Below are 17660 nucleotides of genomic sequence, written 5' to 3' on the forward strand. Positions count from 1 at the left end.
TGGTGGGCGTGCCGGGTGGATCCCGGTCGGGCGCATGTGGGAGTCTGTCTGACTGTCTCTCCCTGTTTCCAGCTTCGGAAAAATGAAAAAATAAAAATAATAAAAAATAAAAAAAATAAATAAAAAATAAAAAATAAAAAAAAAGAGCAAAGGAAGGCTCGGAGAAACTAAATAACTTGCCCCAAGTCACAGAGCATGAAGGTGCTTAGGATTGTGGAAACAGGTGTCAGGAAGCCTCAGTTCTCTCTTCTGCCTCAGCGGTTTTCAAATTGTGTTGTGCAGAACTTCTGCCTGCCTTGGGGCTCTGAAGATTTATGGTCCTGATTCTTAAGAGAAGAAGAATAATTTGTTTCTATTTGGATTTCGATATTGAGCAATACAGTAGGTTAGATAACCTGAAAACCGTCCTACTCTACACATGTAGGAAAGCTAGATTAAAACAATAACAAAAATCATGACAAACAGCCTCACCTGTGGTGGCGCAGTGGATAAAGTGTCGACCTGGAAATGCTGAGGTCGCCGGTTCGAAACCCTGGGCTTGCCTGGTCAAGGCACATATGGGAGTTGATGCTTCCTGCTCCTCCCCCCTTCTCTCTCTCTTTCCCTCTCTCTCTCCTTCCTAAAATGAATAAATAAAATTAAATTTAAAAAAAATCATGACAAACAAACAAAATCCTCCAACAAACAAAAAGAAATCTCCAAGAGCCAGAAATGAAGAGAGCGATGAGAATAAGTTGGCCACAGCTGCTCTAAGGGGAGGAAAAGGACTTGTGTTGAAGGCACAGGCATGAAATGGGAGGAAGCTGTCATCCAAAGGTGAGACCTTGGACTTACCCAAAGTAGAGCTTAAAACAGAGACCCAAACTAAAGCTGGGACTATATGCTCAGTGAAATAATGTGCTAGGAAAAAAAAAGAAAAGAAAAAAATAGATCTTTAGCCACAGAAAGACAAGAAGGAAATTTGTCTCAACTCAGCTGGTACAATTTTTTTAAAATTCCTTTTGAGAGTTTGCTACGATGAGCCAGTGCTCACACAAATTTTAGATTCAAATTGTCTCTACCCTACAGACCTAAAACTGAGAAATTAGCATAGTAATATCTATGGGATACTGAACAGAAACAAACTCAAAACTTGCTCTCAAGGAACAGATTCTCCACTGAGGCCACACAGGACTTCCCCAGACAAATCCCCACTGATGATAAGTTAATCGTACACAGAAGAAAACTCAACCATAATCAAAAGTCTGGAGACACACAAACAGCAAAATTAAACACCTCAAAACAATCTGATAGAGACTATAAAATAAGTTAAAATGACAATAGGAAAGAGTAAAAAACATGAGAGGAAAATGACACTATGAAAAAAGAATAGACAGATGAGAGAAAAATCAAATAGATCATCTAGTAAGGAATAATAGTCATTTAAATAAAAAAAATCAGTGGATGGTTAAACAGCAAATTACCCTTGGCTGAGGAGAAATTTAGTGAACTAGATAATATCCCCATAGAGAAATACAGAATTTAATAAAAATAACCATGACAGGGAATATTGTGATTGCTTGCAAAAATGATCAAAATTATTATACTCTGATCCCAGTTTATTCTTGAAACTACTCATATGCAAGGCATAAAGAAGTATAATAAATATTATTTTTAATTTTATAAAATTCAAATTTCCCCCTATGAGATTTTACAGCTGCAGCTCCTACTATCAAGAAATAGAGTCTTGCTCTGGCCAAGTAGCTCAGTTGGTTAGAGCATCATCCTGATTTGTCAAGGTTGCAGGTTTGATCCCCAGTCAGGGCACATACAAGAATCAACCAATGGCCTGACGTGTGGTTGCACAGTGAATAAAGCACCAACCTGGAATGCTGAGCTTGCTGATTCAAAACCCTGGGCTTGTCTGGTAAACACACATATGAGAAGCAACTACTATGAATTCATGCTCCCCATCCCACCTTTCTGTCTCTCTGTTCTCTCTCTAAAATCAATAAATAAAATCTTTGAAAAAGAAAAAATCAACCAATAGATGCATAGATAAATGAAATAGTGCCCTGGCCCAATAGCTCAGTTGCCAAGGTTGTGGGTTTGATTCCTGGTCAGGACACATACAGGAATAAACTGACGAATGCATAGACAAATGGAGCAACAAATCAATGTTTCCTCTCTTTCTTCCTCTCTCAAAATTAATAAAAAAATTTTAAAAGAAGTAGAGTCTTCCATCCTCTACCTCTTTAATTTAGGTTGCCTTTGCAACTTCCTTTGACCAATAAAATTAAGCACAAATGATACTAGTTCTGAGTTCTGGCATCAAGAGACTTTGCGTGCTTTCATTCATTCTCTTAAAAGCCTTAGTGAATTAGCCCAGACTAGTCTGCTGGAGGATAAAGGACTATGTGAAACAAAGAGGTGCCATGCCAACTGAAGCCATTCTAGACCAGCTACTCCCTAGCTGACCACACATGCATGAGCAAACTCAGCTAAGACCAGAAGAACCACCCAACTGAACTTAGCCCAAATTGATGGTACACAGAATCATGAGCTAAATAAATGGTTGTTATTTTAAGCCAGTACATTTTGGGATTATTTTTTTATACTGCAAAAGCTTACTGATACAGAGAAAGTAAGAAACATGAATAGAATGAGAACATACATCTAAAGGAGTTCAAGATACCCTAGCCAGATGGCTCAGTTGGTTAGAACTTTGTCCTGAAGCACAGAAGTTGCCAACTCAAACCCCAATTAGGGCTCATTCAGGAATGGATTGATGTTCCTTCACTCTCTCTTTCTCTCTCACTAAAATCAATCAGTCAGTCAACCAATCAATAAATAAAAGGAGTTCCATGGGGAAGAGAATAGTAGATATTCTCTACTATAGTGGAGAGGACATATGCAAAGAGATAATGTCCACAGAATTTCAGTTTTTGTGAAAAAATGTAAAATCTCATCTTCAAAAAGCACTGGTTCCATATAAGATAAATCTACACCTATATAAATCACTGTAAACTTCCAAACACCATAAAAAAGACATTAAAGGCAATCAGAGAGAAAAGACCGATTGCCTCCAAAAAAATGACAATTATACTGCCGGTTGATTTGTTGTTGGCATCATTAGAAGTCAGAAGAATATCTTGAAAGTATATCTCCGAAGTGCTAGCCGGTTGACCCAGTGGCAGAAGTCCTGGGTTTGAGCCCTAATCAGGGCACACAGGAGAAGCAACCATCTTTTCCCTCCCTCTCCCCCTTCTCTCTCCTACCCTCCCACAGCCAGTGGCTTGATTGATTTGAGTGTTGGCCCCAGGCACTGAGGCTCAGTTGATTTGAGGGTTGCTGGGTGGATCTTGGTCAAGGTGTGTGCAGGAGTCTGTCTCTCCATCTCCCCTCCTCTCACTTAGAAAAAAAGTGTTAAGAGAAAATAAGAGTGATATGGAAATTATTTAGCTAAATCATTATTGAAGAGCAAGGTTAAAAAAAAGTCATTTTTTATAAAAACTGAGAGACACTTATGGATTGGGTGTATATATATATGGATATACAGAGCTATTATTTACATAATTTGTAGCATATATTCAATATATGACATATATCTCCTATATATAATATACATTATAAACCAGGAGGAAATGGTGAGAAGAAAGATGTAATGATATACAAAAACACAAATAAAAATCAGTAAACATGATTAAATCTAATAAAAACAACAATAACCAGCCTGACCAGGTGGTGGCGCAGTGGATAGAGCGTCGGACTGGGATGCAGAGGACCCGGTTTCAAGACCCCGAGGTCGCCAGCTTGAGTGCAGGCTCATCTAGTTTGAGAAAAAGCCCACCAGCTTGAACCCAAGGTCGCTGGCTCCAGCAAGGGGTTACTCGGTCTGCTGAAGGCCCGCAGTCAAGGCACATATGAGAAAGCAATCAATGAACAACTAAGGTGTTGCAACGTGCAATGAAAAACTAATGATTGATGCTTCTCATCTCTCTCCGTTCCTGTCTATCTGTCCCTGTCTATCCCTCTCTCTGACTCACTCTCTGTCTCTGTAATAAATAAATAAATAAATAAAAATTAAAAAAAGAAAACAACAATAACCAAATTTGGGGTGTAAAAAGATGTAATTAAATTATTGGACACTGGCCCTGGCCGGTTGGCTCAGCGGTAGAGCGTCGGCCTAGCGTGCGGAGGACCCGGGTTCGATTTCCGGCCAGGGCACACAGGAGAAGCGCCCATTTGCTTCTCCACCCCTCCGCCGCGCTTTCCTCTCTGTCTCTTCCCCTCCCGCAGCCAAGTCTCTATTGGAGCAAAGATGGCCCGGGCGCTGGGGATGGCTTTTTGGCCACTGCATCAGGTGCTAGAGTGGCTCTGGTCGCAACATGGCCACGCCCAGGATGGGCAGAGCATCGCCCCCTGGTGGGCAGAGCGTCGCCCCTGGTGGGCGTGCCGGGTGGATCCCGGTCGGGCGCATGTGGGAGTCTGTCTGACTGTCTCTCCCCGTTTCCAGCTTCAGAAAAATGAAAAAAAAAAAAAAATTATTGGACACTAAGAGGTGACTAAGTTTCTTACATTAGTCAAAAAGGTAGACATATGCTGTAGACACTGTTAGTTCAAGTATGAAAGTTAAAGTTTTAAGAGTAATCTGCAAAGGGAACAAAGTAGAATGTATAACTTCCAGCAATGTATGAAACAGGTGCTGAGGAGAAGAGAAAACAGAATACTTTATAAAATCTAATGAAAAACAATAAAGAAAAAAATGAAATAAAGAAAAAGGAAGATAAATAAATAGCACAATTCAAACATATAATTAATCACAATAAAGGTAAATAGGCAAAATTCACAGGTTAAAGGAGAGTGTCAGATTAAATAATTAAGCAAAAGACAAAGACATAAATATTAGGAAACAGAAATATTGCAAGTAATGGAATGGGAAAACTTTTATTAGGTAAGTTCTAATATAAAAATGATGGTGTAGTCATATTAATATTAATTAAAATTGGCTTAAGGGTCTGTTTCCAGATAAGATGATAGATAAGATGGAATAACCTACTTCAGTCCCTCTCTCCCATAAAATAAAGCTATAAAATTAAAACAAATAACACTTGAAAAAAAACCCCAAAAAACCCCAAATAACACTTGAAGAAATAATGGCTAGAAACTTTCCAAGTTTGGTGAAAGATATAAGCCTACAAATTCAATAAGCTCAGCAAACCACAAACAGGATAAACACAAATTCACACCCAAACATATTCTAATTAAACTGTTGAAAATGAAAGACAACAACAACAACAAAACTTGAAAGAAGCCAGAGGAAACATACATTATTAGAGGAGAACAACAATTTAAGTAAACTGAGAATTTCTCTTTAGAAACCATAGGGCCAGTAGAGAGTGAAACAATAAAGTGTGAAAAGAAAAGAACTGTCCACTTATAATTCTATATCCAGTGGGAATATCCTTTAGTAATTAAGGTGAAATGAAGACATTCTCAGATGAAGGAAAACAAAAAGAATTTATTCCCAGCATACCTTCTTGCTGTCTACTAAAGAAAGTTTTTCAGACAGAAGGGTAATAATATCAGAAGGAAACTTGGAATATCAGAATTTACAGAAAAGCACAGAAATGGTAAACATTTAGGAAAATATAATAGACTATTGTTCTTCTCTTGAGTTTTAAAAACTATGATTGTTGAAAGCAAAAAATTATAATGTTGTTTGGTGAGATTTTCAATATATTTGATATATCAGTGTAATATATGATAACCACAACATAATGGGAGAAAGTAAAGGGATCTATTCCACTTGAAGTGGTAAAATATTGATTTTAAGAAGACTTGTAGTCAAGGCACATATGGGAGTTGATGCTTCCTGCTTCTCCCTCTTCTCTCTCTCTCTCTCTCTCTCTCTCTCTCTCTCCTCTCTCTCTAAATATCAATAAAAAAAAGAAGACTTGTAAAGTTAAGTATTTATATTGTACTCTGTAGGGAAAACACTGAAAAAAATTATACAAAAAGATATAGTCAAAGCACAATAGATAAGTTAAAATAAAATGCTAAAAAGCATTTAAATAACCTAAAAGAAGACAGGAGAGGGAAATAGAGAAACGAGAAAAAAACAGAAAATTAATAAAAGGCAGACCTAAATCCAAACAGATCAATAATGACATTAAATATAGATAAACACATCAATAAAGAGGGATTGTCAGAAAAGATGAAAACAAACAAACAAAAACCCACAAGACCTAGCTAACTACATGCTGTCTACAAGAAACTTTCTTCAAATATAATGGTATAGATAGGTTAAAAGTAGAATAATGGGGAAAAATGCCATGCAGAAAACAAACAAAAGTTGGAGTGCCTATATTAACATAAGACAAAGTGTGCTTCGCCTGACCAGGCGGTGGTGCAGGGGATAAAGTGTCAGTGTGGTATGCTGAAGACCCAGGTGCGAAAACCCGAGGTCACTGGCTTAAGCACCGGGTCACCAGCTTGAGCATGGGATCATAGATATGACCCCATGGTCGCTGGCTTGAGCCCAAAGGTCACTGGCTTGAGCCTAAGGTCACTGGCTTGAGCAAGGGGTCACTGGCTCAGCTGGAGCCCCCCATCAAGGCACATACGAGAAGCGATCAATGAACAACTAAAGTGCCACAACAACGAGTTGATGCTTCTCGTCTCTCTCCCTCTCTCTCTCTCTCTCTCTCTCTCACGTGCTCATGTATGCATACCAAAAAAAAAAAAAAAAAGACAAAGTGTGCTTCACAAAAAAGAAAATGACAAGAAACAAGTTAATTTACCAAGAAGACCTATTAAGTCTAAATGTATATGTACCTAAAAGCAGAGCTTCAAAGTGCATGGAGCAAAAACTGATAGAATGAGAGGAGAAATAGACACATTCACAAGTATAGTTAGAGACTATATTAATAGTTCTTCTCTCTCAGTAAGTAATACTAGTTGACAGAAAATCAGAAAGGCCATTGAAGAACTGAACAATACCATCACCCAACTGGATCTAACTGGTCTTTTTGTTTTCCAGTGAGAGGAAGGGAGGCAGAAACAGATTCTCACATTTGCCCTGACTGGGGTCACCCAGCAAGCCCACTAGGGTGCAATGCTCTGCCCATTTGGGGTGTTGCTCCTTTGCCTAGCAACCAAACTCTTCTTAGTGCCTGAAGTGGAGGCCATAGAGCCACCCTCAGCCCCCAGGGCCAACTCTCTCCAATAGAGCCATGGCTGCAGGAGGGGAAGAGAAAGCGGGGGGAGGGGTGGAGAAGCAGATGGGCACTTCTCCTGTGTGCTCTGACTGAGAATTGAACCCAGGACATCCACATGCCAGGCTGATGCTCTACCACTGAGCCAACTAATATTTGTAAAATACTCTACCAACAACAGCAGAATACACATTCTTTTGAAGTGCCCATTCACCAGGATAGATTATATCCAGGGTCATAAAACTAATCTTTACAAATATAAAAGAAGAGAAACCATACAAAGAATGACCGTAGTGTACTTAAATTAGTTATCAGTAGCAAAATAATAACAGGAAAATATTCAAACACTTGGAAATGAAACCGCATACTTCTAAATAATCCATGGGTCTGAATATCCGTAATTCATGCTATAGGCCAGCATTACCCTGATATCAAAGCCAGATGAAGACATACAAGAAATGAAAACTGCGACTCTTCAACCAAGGAACACTGAAGAAGCCACACCGAGACTGATAGGAAAAGCGGAAACGCGGAGAGGGCTGCCCAGCTCCCTGGAGCAAATGGCAGCCAGGAGAGACTCGTGTGGCGAGAACTTAGTGTATCCCAAGGTTCTCTTTACCAAGCCACAGTCACAGAGCTCCAGGGAAAAGCAACCTGGTCTCATCTCTCCAGGCAGAGGAGAACAGAAGCTCCATATCCACACATGCTGCAGATGGCTTTTCCAGTCTACCTGAATCATTACCAGCTAGAAGCAGTGGTCATTGGGACTTGGACGTGAGCTGCAAAGTATAGAATTGTGACAACAATTCCAGTGCCACGTGGACTTTTCCTGGATGTGGACTTTTCCTGGACTCCTGCTCCTTGTGACAGCTCCTAACAGACTGAACTGGGGTTGGGTTGCATTTTTCAGGGATTTGGCATGGTGTTGGGGCCAACTTGGACTTGGTGAACATGTTAAGGACACTACTCTTTTATGGATTATTGCTGTATTGGCCAAGAGTTTGCTTAAAGGCTTTAATCACTGTAAAAAAAAATAGAAGACTAGATAAAGAAGATGTGGCACATATACACCATGGTATACTATTCAGCCATATGAAATGATGACATCGGATCACCTACAACAAAATGGTGGGATCTTGATAACATTATACGGAGTGAAATAAGTAAATCAGAAAAAAACAAGAACTGCAGGATTCCATACATTGGTGGGACATAAAAACGAGACTAAGAGACATGGACAAGAGTGTGGTGGTTACAGGGGGTGGGGGGAGGGAAGGAGGGAGAGGAGGAGGGGGAGGGGGAGGGGTACAGAGAAAACTAGATAGAAGGTGACAGAGGACAATCTGACTTTGGGTGATGGGTGTGCAACAGAATTGAATGACAAGATAACCTTGACATGTTTTCTTTGAATATATGTACTCTGATTTATTGATGTCACCCCATTAAAATAAAATTTTATTTATTTTTTTAAAAAAGAAAGAAATGAAAACTGCAGTCCTTTATGAATATGTTTAAAATTCCTCAGCAAAATATATATTAGCAAACTGAATGCAATAGCATGTTAAAAAGATGATACACTATAACCAAGTGGGATTTATCCCAGAAATACAAGAGTGGTTCAACAAACAAAATTCAGTTAAAATTAACTCAAAATGTATCAAATATAAGAGCTAAAATGATAACACTCTTATAAGAAAACAAGAAGGCCCTGGCCAGTTGGCTCAGTGGTAGAGCGTCAGCCCGGCGTGAAGGAGTCCTGGGTTCAATTCCCAGCCAGGGCACACAGGAGAAGTGCCCATCTGCTTCTCCACCCCTCCCCCTCTCCTTCCTCTCTGTCTCTCTCTTCCCCTCCCACAGCCAAGGCTCCACTGGAGCAAAGTTTGCCCGGAAGCTGAGGATGTCTCTGTGGCCTCTGCCTCAGGTGCTAGAATGGCTCTGATTGCAGCAGAGTGACGCCCCAAGATGGGCAAAGCATCACCCCCTGGTGGGCATGCCAGGGTGGATCCCAGTCGGGTGTATGCAGGAGTCTGTCTGCCTCCCATTTCCAGCTTCAGAAAAATACAAAAAGAAAGAAAGAAAGAAAGAAAGAAAGAAAGAAAGAAAGAAAGAAGGAAGGAAGGAAGGAAGGAAGGAAGGAAGGAAGGAAGGAAGGAAGGAAGGAAGGAAGGAAGGAAGGAAGGAAGGAAGGAAGGAAACAAGGAGGTAAATCTTCATGAACTTGGATTTGGCAAGGGTATCTTAGAAATGATACCAAAAGCATAAGCAACAGAAGAAAAAATACTGTATATAAATGGCACTTCATCAAAATTAAAAACTTTTGTGTTTCAAAGGAAGGAAGGAAGGAAGGAAGGAAGGAAGGAAGGAAGGAGGGAGGGAGGGAGGGAGGGAGGGAGGGAGGGAGGGAGGGAGGGAGGGAGGGAGGAAGGAAGGAAGGAAGGAAGGAAGGAAGGAAGGAAGGAAGGAAGGAAGGAAGGAAACAAGGAGGTAAATCTTCATGAACTTGGATTTGGCAAGGGTATCTTAGAAATGATACCAAAAGCATAAGCAACAGAAGAAAAAATACTGTATATAAATGGCACTTCATCAAAATTAAAAACTTTTGTGTTTCAAAGGATACTACCAAAAACATGAAAAAAAAATAACTGACAGAACAGAAGGAAATAATTGCAAATTATATCTCTGATAAAAGACTAATAATCAGAATATATGATATAAAGTACTCTAAAAGCTCAACAACAAAAAGACCAACAACCCAATTAAAAATGGGCAAAGGACCTAAAAAGACATTTCTCCAAAGATATACAACAGGGGTCCCCAAACTACGGCCCGTGGGCCACATGCGGCCCCCTGAGGCCATTTATCCGGCCCCCGCCGCACTTCCAGAAGGGGCACCTCTTTCATTGGTGGTCAGTGAGAGGAGCACATTGACCATCTCCTTAGCCAAAAGCAGGCCCATAGTTCCCATTGAAATACTGGTCAGTTTGTTGATTTAAATTTACTTGTTCTTCATTTTAAATATTGTATTTGTTCCCGTTTTGTTTTTTTACTTTAAAATAAGATATGTGCAGTGTGCATAGGGATTTGTTCATAGTTTTTTTTATAGTCCAGCCCTCCAACGGTCTGAGGGACAGTGAACTGGCCCCCTGTGTAAAAAGTTTGGGGACCCCTGATATACAAAGACACAATAAGCACATGAAAAGATGCTCAACATTATTAATCATTAAGGGAATGCAAATAAAACTATAAGGAGATACCACTTCACACTCATTTCCTATCATTTAAAAAGAAAGAAAAGAACAAATGTTTGCAAGGGTGTGGAGAAATTGGACCCTCATACACGGCTGGCAGAAATGTAAAATGGTGTAGCATCTTTGCTAACAGTTAAATGTAGAGTTGTCGTAGGCCCGGCAATTCCACTCCTCGTGTAGAACCAAGAGAACTGAAAACATTTTTACACAAAAACATGTATATGAGTATTCATAGCAGCATTATTTATAATAGCCAGAAATTAGAGGCAAAAATGATGCCTGAAAAAATAGGAAGGCTCCATGACCTCTAATCATGCAATAAGATGAACTGGAAGTTTCAAATCTTCAAAAATAAAACACTGGGGCCCTGGCCAGATAGCTCGGTTGGTAAAAGCATCATCTGGAAGCTCAAAGGTTGTCAGTTCAGTCCCCAGTCAGGGCACATACAGGAACAGATCAATGTTACTGTCTCTCTCCCTGTCTCCCTTCCTCTCACTAAAATAAATAAATAAACATTTTAAATTTTTTTAATAAATAAAACACTAGGTTTAAGTGGCTTTTTAGGTGAGTCATTTCAGATATTCAAGGAACATAAAATACAAATAGTGAACAAAATATTCTGGAGAAGAAAAAAAGAGGAAGTGCTTACTGGTGCATCTTATAAGGCTGATAAAGTAGTAAAAAAAAGTAAATGAAAAATCAATCTTAATAGCATAGACTATATCACAAATGCAAACATCTTAAGTAAATTTAGCATAATAAATCCAGCAATTAAAAAATAGGACACTAAAAAAAAATAGGACACTATGACCAATTTGAGAATTACACCAAGTATACCAAGATGCTTCAATATTAGAAAAATCTATTAATGTAATTCACCATCTTACCAGATTAAAGGTGAAAACCCGTATGATACCAAAAAATGAAGAAAAAGCAATTGAAAAAAATAATATTTATGTTTTTTAAAAACTCTCAGTAAACTACCGACACAAGGACATTTTCTTAATCTTTGATTAGGGGCATTTTATTACTTTGTAGAATTTTTAGCTGGGTACATGCACCACCAGCATAAGGACCAACTTTGCCAGCTTCCTTTGCAGGTTTGGTGCGGACCTCTGTTGCAATGGGGGACAAGGGCACATTTCCAGAGCCTTCCTTAGCAGATAAATGGTGTGCATCCTTTGCCTCTGTACCATACTGTCCTTCATCTTGTGTAGAATTCAGAGGCTCCTTGAACCATGAGGACAGGGGCCACACCATAAAGACAGGAGCAGTGAGCTGGAAGAAGCTTCAGGGTCTCAGGACCCTGTGTAGAAGAGTTGTCATGCCAGCTCCTGGTTGCCTACATCTGAACTGTTTCAATCAAAGAGAAATAAGAGCGTATCTTGGGGCTTTTCTGTTACTTACAGCTGAAATTAATCCTAAACGATCAAAGCTGAAAAAGAATGTCTTCCAAAAGTTTAAAATAATTGTTGTACTTGAGAATGGAATATTAGAAATATTACCTTAAAATCAGAAAATCCATTCCAAATCAAGAATGATACAAAGACATCGACCCCCACAGCTTCTGTTCTGGATTGTACTGAAAGTCCTGGCCAGGCCCTGGCCAGTTGGCTCAGCGGTAGAGCGTCGGCCTAGCGTGCGGAGGACCGGGGTTCGATTCCCGGCCAGGGCACATAGGAGAAGCGCCCATTTGCTTCTCCACCCCTCCGCCGCGCCTTCCTCTCTGTCTCTCTCTTCCCCTCCCGCAGCCAAGGCTCCATTGGAGCAAAGATGGCCCGGTCGCTGGGGATGGCTCTGTGGCCTCTGCCCCAGACGCTAGAGTGGCTCTGGTCGCAACATGGCAACACCCAGGAGGGTCGCAACATGGCGACGCCCAGGATGGGCAGAGCATCGCCCCCTGGTGGGCAGAGCGTCGCCCCCTGGTGGGCGTGCCGGGTGGATCCCGATCGGGCGCATGTGGGAGTCTGTCTGACTGTCTCTCCCTGTTTCCAGCTTCAGAAAAATGCAAAAAAAAAAAAAACAAACAAAAAAAAAAAAAAGAAAGTCCTGGCCAATGCAGTAAGATAATAAAAATATATGTGACCGCCTGACCAGGTGGTGGAGCAGCAGATAAAACGTTTTACTGGGACATGGAGGACCCAGGTTCGAAACCCCGAGGTCGCCGGCTTGAGCACAGGCTCACCAGCCTGAGCATGGGGTCGCTGGCTTGAGCGTGGGATCATAGACATGACCCCATGGTTGCTGGCTTAAGCCTAAGGTCATTGGCTTGAGCAAGGGGTCACTCACACTACTGTAGCCCCCTGGTCAAGGCACATATGAGAAGGCTATCAGTGAACAATCATCGAACAACTAAGATGCCGCAACAAAGAATTGATGCTTATTATCTCTCCCCCTTCCTGTCTGTCCCCATCTGTCCCTCTCTCTGACTCTCTTTCTGTCTCTGTAAAAAAATATATATACATGATTACCTGACCAGGTGGTGGCGCAATGGATAGAGCGTTGGACTGGGATGCAGAGGACCCAGATTCGAAACCCCGAGGTCGTCGGCTTGAGCATGGGCTCATCTAGTTTGAGCACAGCTCACCGGCTTGAGCCTAAGATCGCTGGCTTGAGCAAGGGGTCACTCACTCTGCTGTCTGCTGTAGCCCCCCGGTTAAAGTACATGTGAGAAAGCAATCAATGAACAACTAAGGTGCCACAATGAAGAATTGATGCTTCTCATCTCTCTCCCTTCTTCTCTCTCTCTCTTTCTCTCTCTGATACTCTTCAGGATGAAGGAGAATCGTATGTTTTCCCTGCCTGTGACCCAGCCATTGCAATTTCAGATAAGTAACCAAACTCTTGTATATATGCATAAGAAGACATGTACAAGAATGTTTATTACACCATTGTGTGTGTGTGTTTTTTTTAAACATCCCTTTTTTGGGGGGGGACAGAGACAGAGAGAGCGACAGACAGGAAGGGAGAAAGATGAGAAGCATCAATTCTTTGTTGCGGCATCTTAGTTGTTCATTGATTCCTTTCTCATATGTGCCTTGATGGGGGGTAGGGAGAGTTACAGCAGAGAGAGTGGCCCCTTGCTCAAGCCAGCAACCTTGGGCTCAAGCTGGTGAGCTTTGCTCAAACCAGACGAGCCCACACTCAAGCCAGCGACCTTGGGGTTTCGAACCTGGGTCCTCTGTGTTTTAGTCCAACACTCTATCCACTGCGCCACCACCTGGTCAGGCTACATCACTGTTTTGATGAAAATGTGGAATCAACCTAAGAAATTTTACTTTACAGTTAAGATGATACAGGAGAGCTCCACATCCACATAGATAGATCTAAAATACAGTGTTGGTTTTTAAAGTGCCTTTATCTTTTAGAGATACATATTGCAATTTTTTCATATTAGATTACATGATATCTGTTTTGCTTTAAAATAATTCAGAGGAGTGAGAGAAAATGGAAAGGAGTTTTAACGAAGCATGTGAAGCCATAACTTGTCATTGTCAAAGCTAGGATATGGATACATGGAGGTTCATTTTATTTTTATTTATTTATTTATTTATTAATAAATAAATTTTTATTTAAATGGGGTGACATCAATAAATCAGGGTACATATATTCAAAGAAAACATTTCCAGGTTATTTTGTCATTTAGTTCTGTTGCATACCCATCACCCAAAGAGAGATCATCCTCCGTCACCCTCTATCCAGTTTTCTTTGTACCCCTCCCCCTCCCCCCTCCCTCCGTCCCTCCCCCCACCCCCCGTAACCACCACACTCCTGTCCATGTCTCTTAGTCTCATTTTTATGTCCCACCAATGTATGGAATCCTGCAGTTCTTGTTTTTTTTTCTGATTCGCTTATTTCACTCTGCATAATGTTATCAAGATTCCACCAATCTGCTGTAAGTGATTCGATGTCATCATTTCATATGGCTGAATAGTATACCATGGTGTATATGTGCCCCATCTTCTTTATCCAGCCTTCTATTTTTTTTACAGTAATTAAAAGCCTTTAAGCAAACTCTTGGCCAATACAGCAAGAATCCATAAAAGAGTAGTGTCCTTAACATGTTCACCAAGTCCAAGTTGGCCCCATCACCATGTCAAATCCCTGAAAAATGCAACCCAACCACAGTTCAGTCTGTTAGGATCTGTCACAGGGAGCAGGAGTCCAGGAAAAGTTCACATCCAGGAAAAATCCGCATGGCACTGGAACTGTTGTCACCATTCTATACTTTGCAGCTCATGTCCAAGTCCCAGTGACTGCTGCTTCTAGCTGGTAATGATTCAGGTAGACTGGAAAAGCCATTTGCAGCATGTGTGGATATGGAGCTTTTGTTCACATGGAGGTTCATTTTAATATTCTGTTCTTTTGTAAACATTTTGGGGAAAAACATAGCATGAAAAGAAAGCAAGGTGAAGAATAATATATTCAAAGTTATAGTGTTTATATAATTAAAAAGCACACAAAACCCTGTTTTATATTGCATAGTGACACATATATGTGTGTGGTAAAAAATAATTCGTGGGAGTGATAAGCATCAACTTCAGGAGAGAGAGAGAAATGGGATAGGAGATTTATACAAAGACTTCAACTGGATTTGTTTTTTTTTATTGATTTGAGAGAGAGAAAGAGAGAAGCATCAATTTGTTGTTTCACTTAGTTGTTCCATTTAGTTGTGCACTCATTGATTGCTTCTCAAAATTGCCCTGACTAGAAAATCAAACCCGTGACTCAGTGCACTGGGATGAGGCTTTATCCACTGATCCACCCGGCCAGAGCCTCAACTGGTTTTATTAAATTTTATTTCTTTTTTTTTTTAAGATTTTATTTATTCACTTTAGAGAGAAGATAGAGAGAGAGAGAGAAGGGGGAGGAGCAGGAAGCATCAACTCCCATATGTGCCTTGACCAGGCAAGCCCAGGGTTTTGAACCGGCGACCTCGGCATTCCAAGTCGGTGCTTTATCCACTGCGCCACCACAGGCCAGGCTATTTCTTTTTAAAAGATTTTATTGCCTGACCAGGCGGTGACGCAGTGGATAGAGTGTTGGACTGGGATGCAGAGGACCCAGGTTTGAGACCCCGAGGTCGCCAGCTTCAGCGCAGGCTCATCTGGTTTGAGCAAAAGCCCACCAGCTTGAACCCAAGGTCACTGGCTCCAGCAAGAGGTTCCTCGGTCTGCTGAAGGCCCACAGTCAAGGCACATATGAGAAAGCTATCAATGAACAACTAAGATGTTGCAACACGCAACAAAAAACAAATGATTGATGCTTCTCATCTCTCTCCGTTCCTGTCTGTCTGTCCCTGTCTATCCCTCTCTCTGACTCACTGTCTCTGTAAAATATAAATAAATAAATACAGTTTTTTTAAAAAGATTTTATTTATTGATTTTTAGAAAGGGGAGCTGTGAAAAGCATCAACCTGTAGTTGCTTCTTCACTTTAGTTATTCATTGACTATTTCTCATATGTGTCTTGACCCAGCAAGCCCTGGGCTTAGAACCAGTGACCTCAGTATTCCAGGAAAACACCCTATCCATTGCACCACTACAGGTCAGGCTATATTTTATTTCTTAAAAGAAAAATCTGAAGCAAATCATGCAAAATGTGCCAATTTAATAAAATGGATTATGTTAGCTGTTGGTTCTATAATTTATTTTCTGACTCCTTTTCTGAATGCTTGACACATTTGTTTAAAAGTAACATTTTTGACTACAGAAAGCAAGACCTATGGTTAAAGTTAATTTAATAAATAACTGCTGTTATTATAAGTAAATAATTTGACACTATAAAAAGTATACTAATAAAAGGCCACTTCCTTCTGTTCTGTGTATTGAGAATCTCATAAAAATCTTACTAGGAACGGCATCATAAAACAGCTCATTGAGATATAATTCATAAGATATACAATTTAAAATATTTAATTCAATACTTTTTAGTATGTTCACAGAATATGCAATCATCACCATAGCCAACTTTAGAACATTTTCAAAACTGCAAAAAAAATTACAACCTTGTAACCTTTAACTATTGCACCCCTAAACCCCATCTCTCCAAGACTTAAGCAAAAATTAATCTATTTTGTATTTCCTATAGATTTCTCTATACTGGACATTTCATTTAATGGAATCATACAATATGTGACTTTCTGTGACTGGCTTGTTTCACTCAGCATAATGCTTTCAAGGTTCAGCCATATTGTAGCTGAATGATAGTCTACTGTATGGATCTACCAAATTTTGCTTATTCATTCATCAGTTGATGGACATTTCACTTGTTCTCATCTTTTGTCTTATAGGAAGAGTGCTGCTATAAACCTATATATAGAAGAATTTCTGGGCACATATGTTTTCATTTGTCTTGGGTGTATACCTATGAATGGAGTAGTTGGTTCATATGGTAACTGAATGTTTAACTGTTTAAAGTGCTTCCGGATCAATTCCCAAAAGTGACTGTGCCATTTTATATTCCTTCTAACAATGTATGAGGGTTCTCATTTCTTGACATTCTAGTCAACACTTGTTACTATCTGATTTGTTTATTATAGCCATCATAGTAGTGTGAAGTGATATTTGGTTGTGGCTTTAATTTGCATTTCCTTGATAGCTAATGATGTTATGTTGACCATCTTTTCATGTGTTTATTGGCCATTTGTATATCTTTCAAGAATTACTTGTTCAGATTCTTTGCCCATTTTAAAATTGGGCTATTTGTCTCTTTATTATTGAGTTGTAAGAGTTCTTTTTTTTTTGAGTTATAAGAGTTCTTTATATATTCAACTTTATAGATACAACTCCCTTTCCAGATATATGATTTGCAGAAAATTTCTCCCATTCTATAGATTGTCTTTTCACTTTTTTTTTTTTAGTTTTTCTGTTGATTTGGGAGAGATAGAGGAGAAAGAGAGAGAGAGAGAAGCATCAACTCGTTCCATTTAGTTGTTCCATTTTTAGTTGTACACTGATTGATTGTTTCTCATATGTGACCTGACCAGAGATCAAACCCATGACCTCAGTGCTCCAGGATGATGCTCTGTCCATTGAGAAATCCAGCCAGGGTATATTTTCACTTATTTGATAATGACCTCTGACACAAATTGTTTAAATCTTGATGAAGTAGCACCCTGGCCAGTGGTGCAGTGGATAGAGCATCATTCAGGAACACCAAATTCACCAGTTCGATCCTGGGGGTTGCCAGCTCAACCCAGAGGTCACTGGTTTGAG

The sequence above is a fragment of the Saccopteryx bilineata genome, chromosome 4 (genome assembly GCF_036850765.1).
Source record: "Saccopteryx bilineata isolate mSacBil1 chromosome 4, mSacBil1_pri_phased_curated, whole genome shotgun sequence".
In the NCBI taxonomy this organism is placed as follows: domain Eukaryota; kingdom Metazoa; phylum Chordata; class Mammalia; order Chiroptera; family Emballonuridae; genus Saccopteryx; species Saccopteryx bilineata.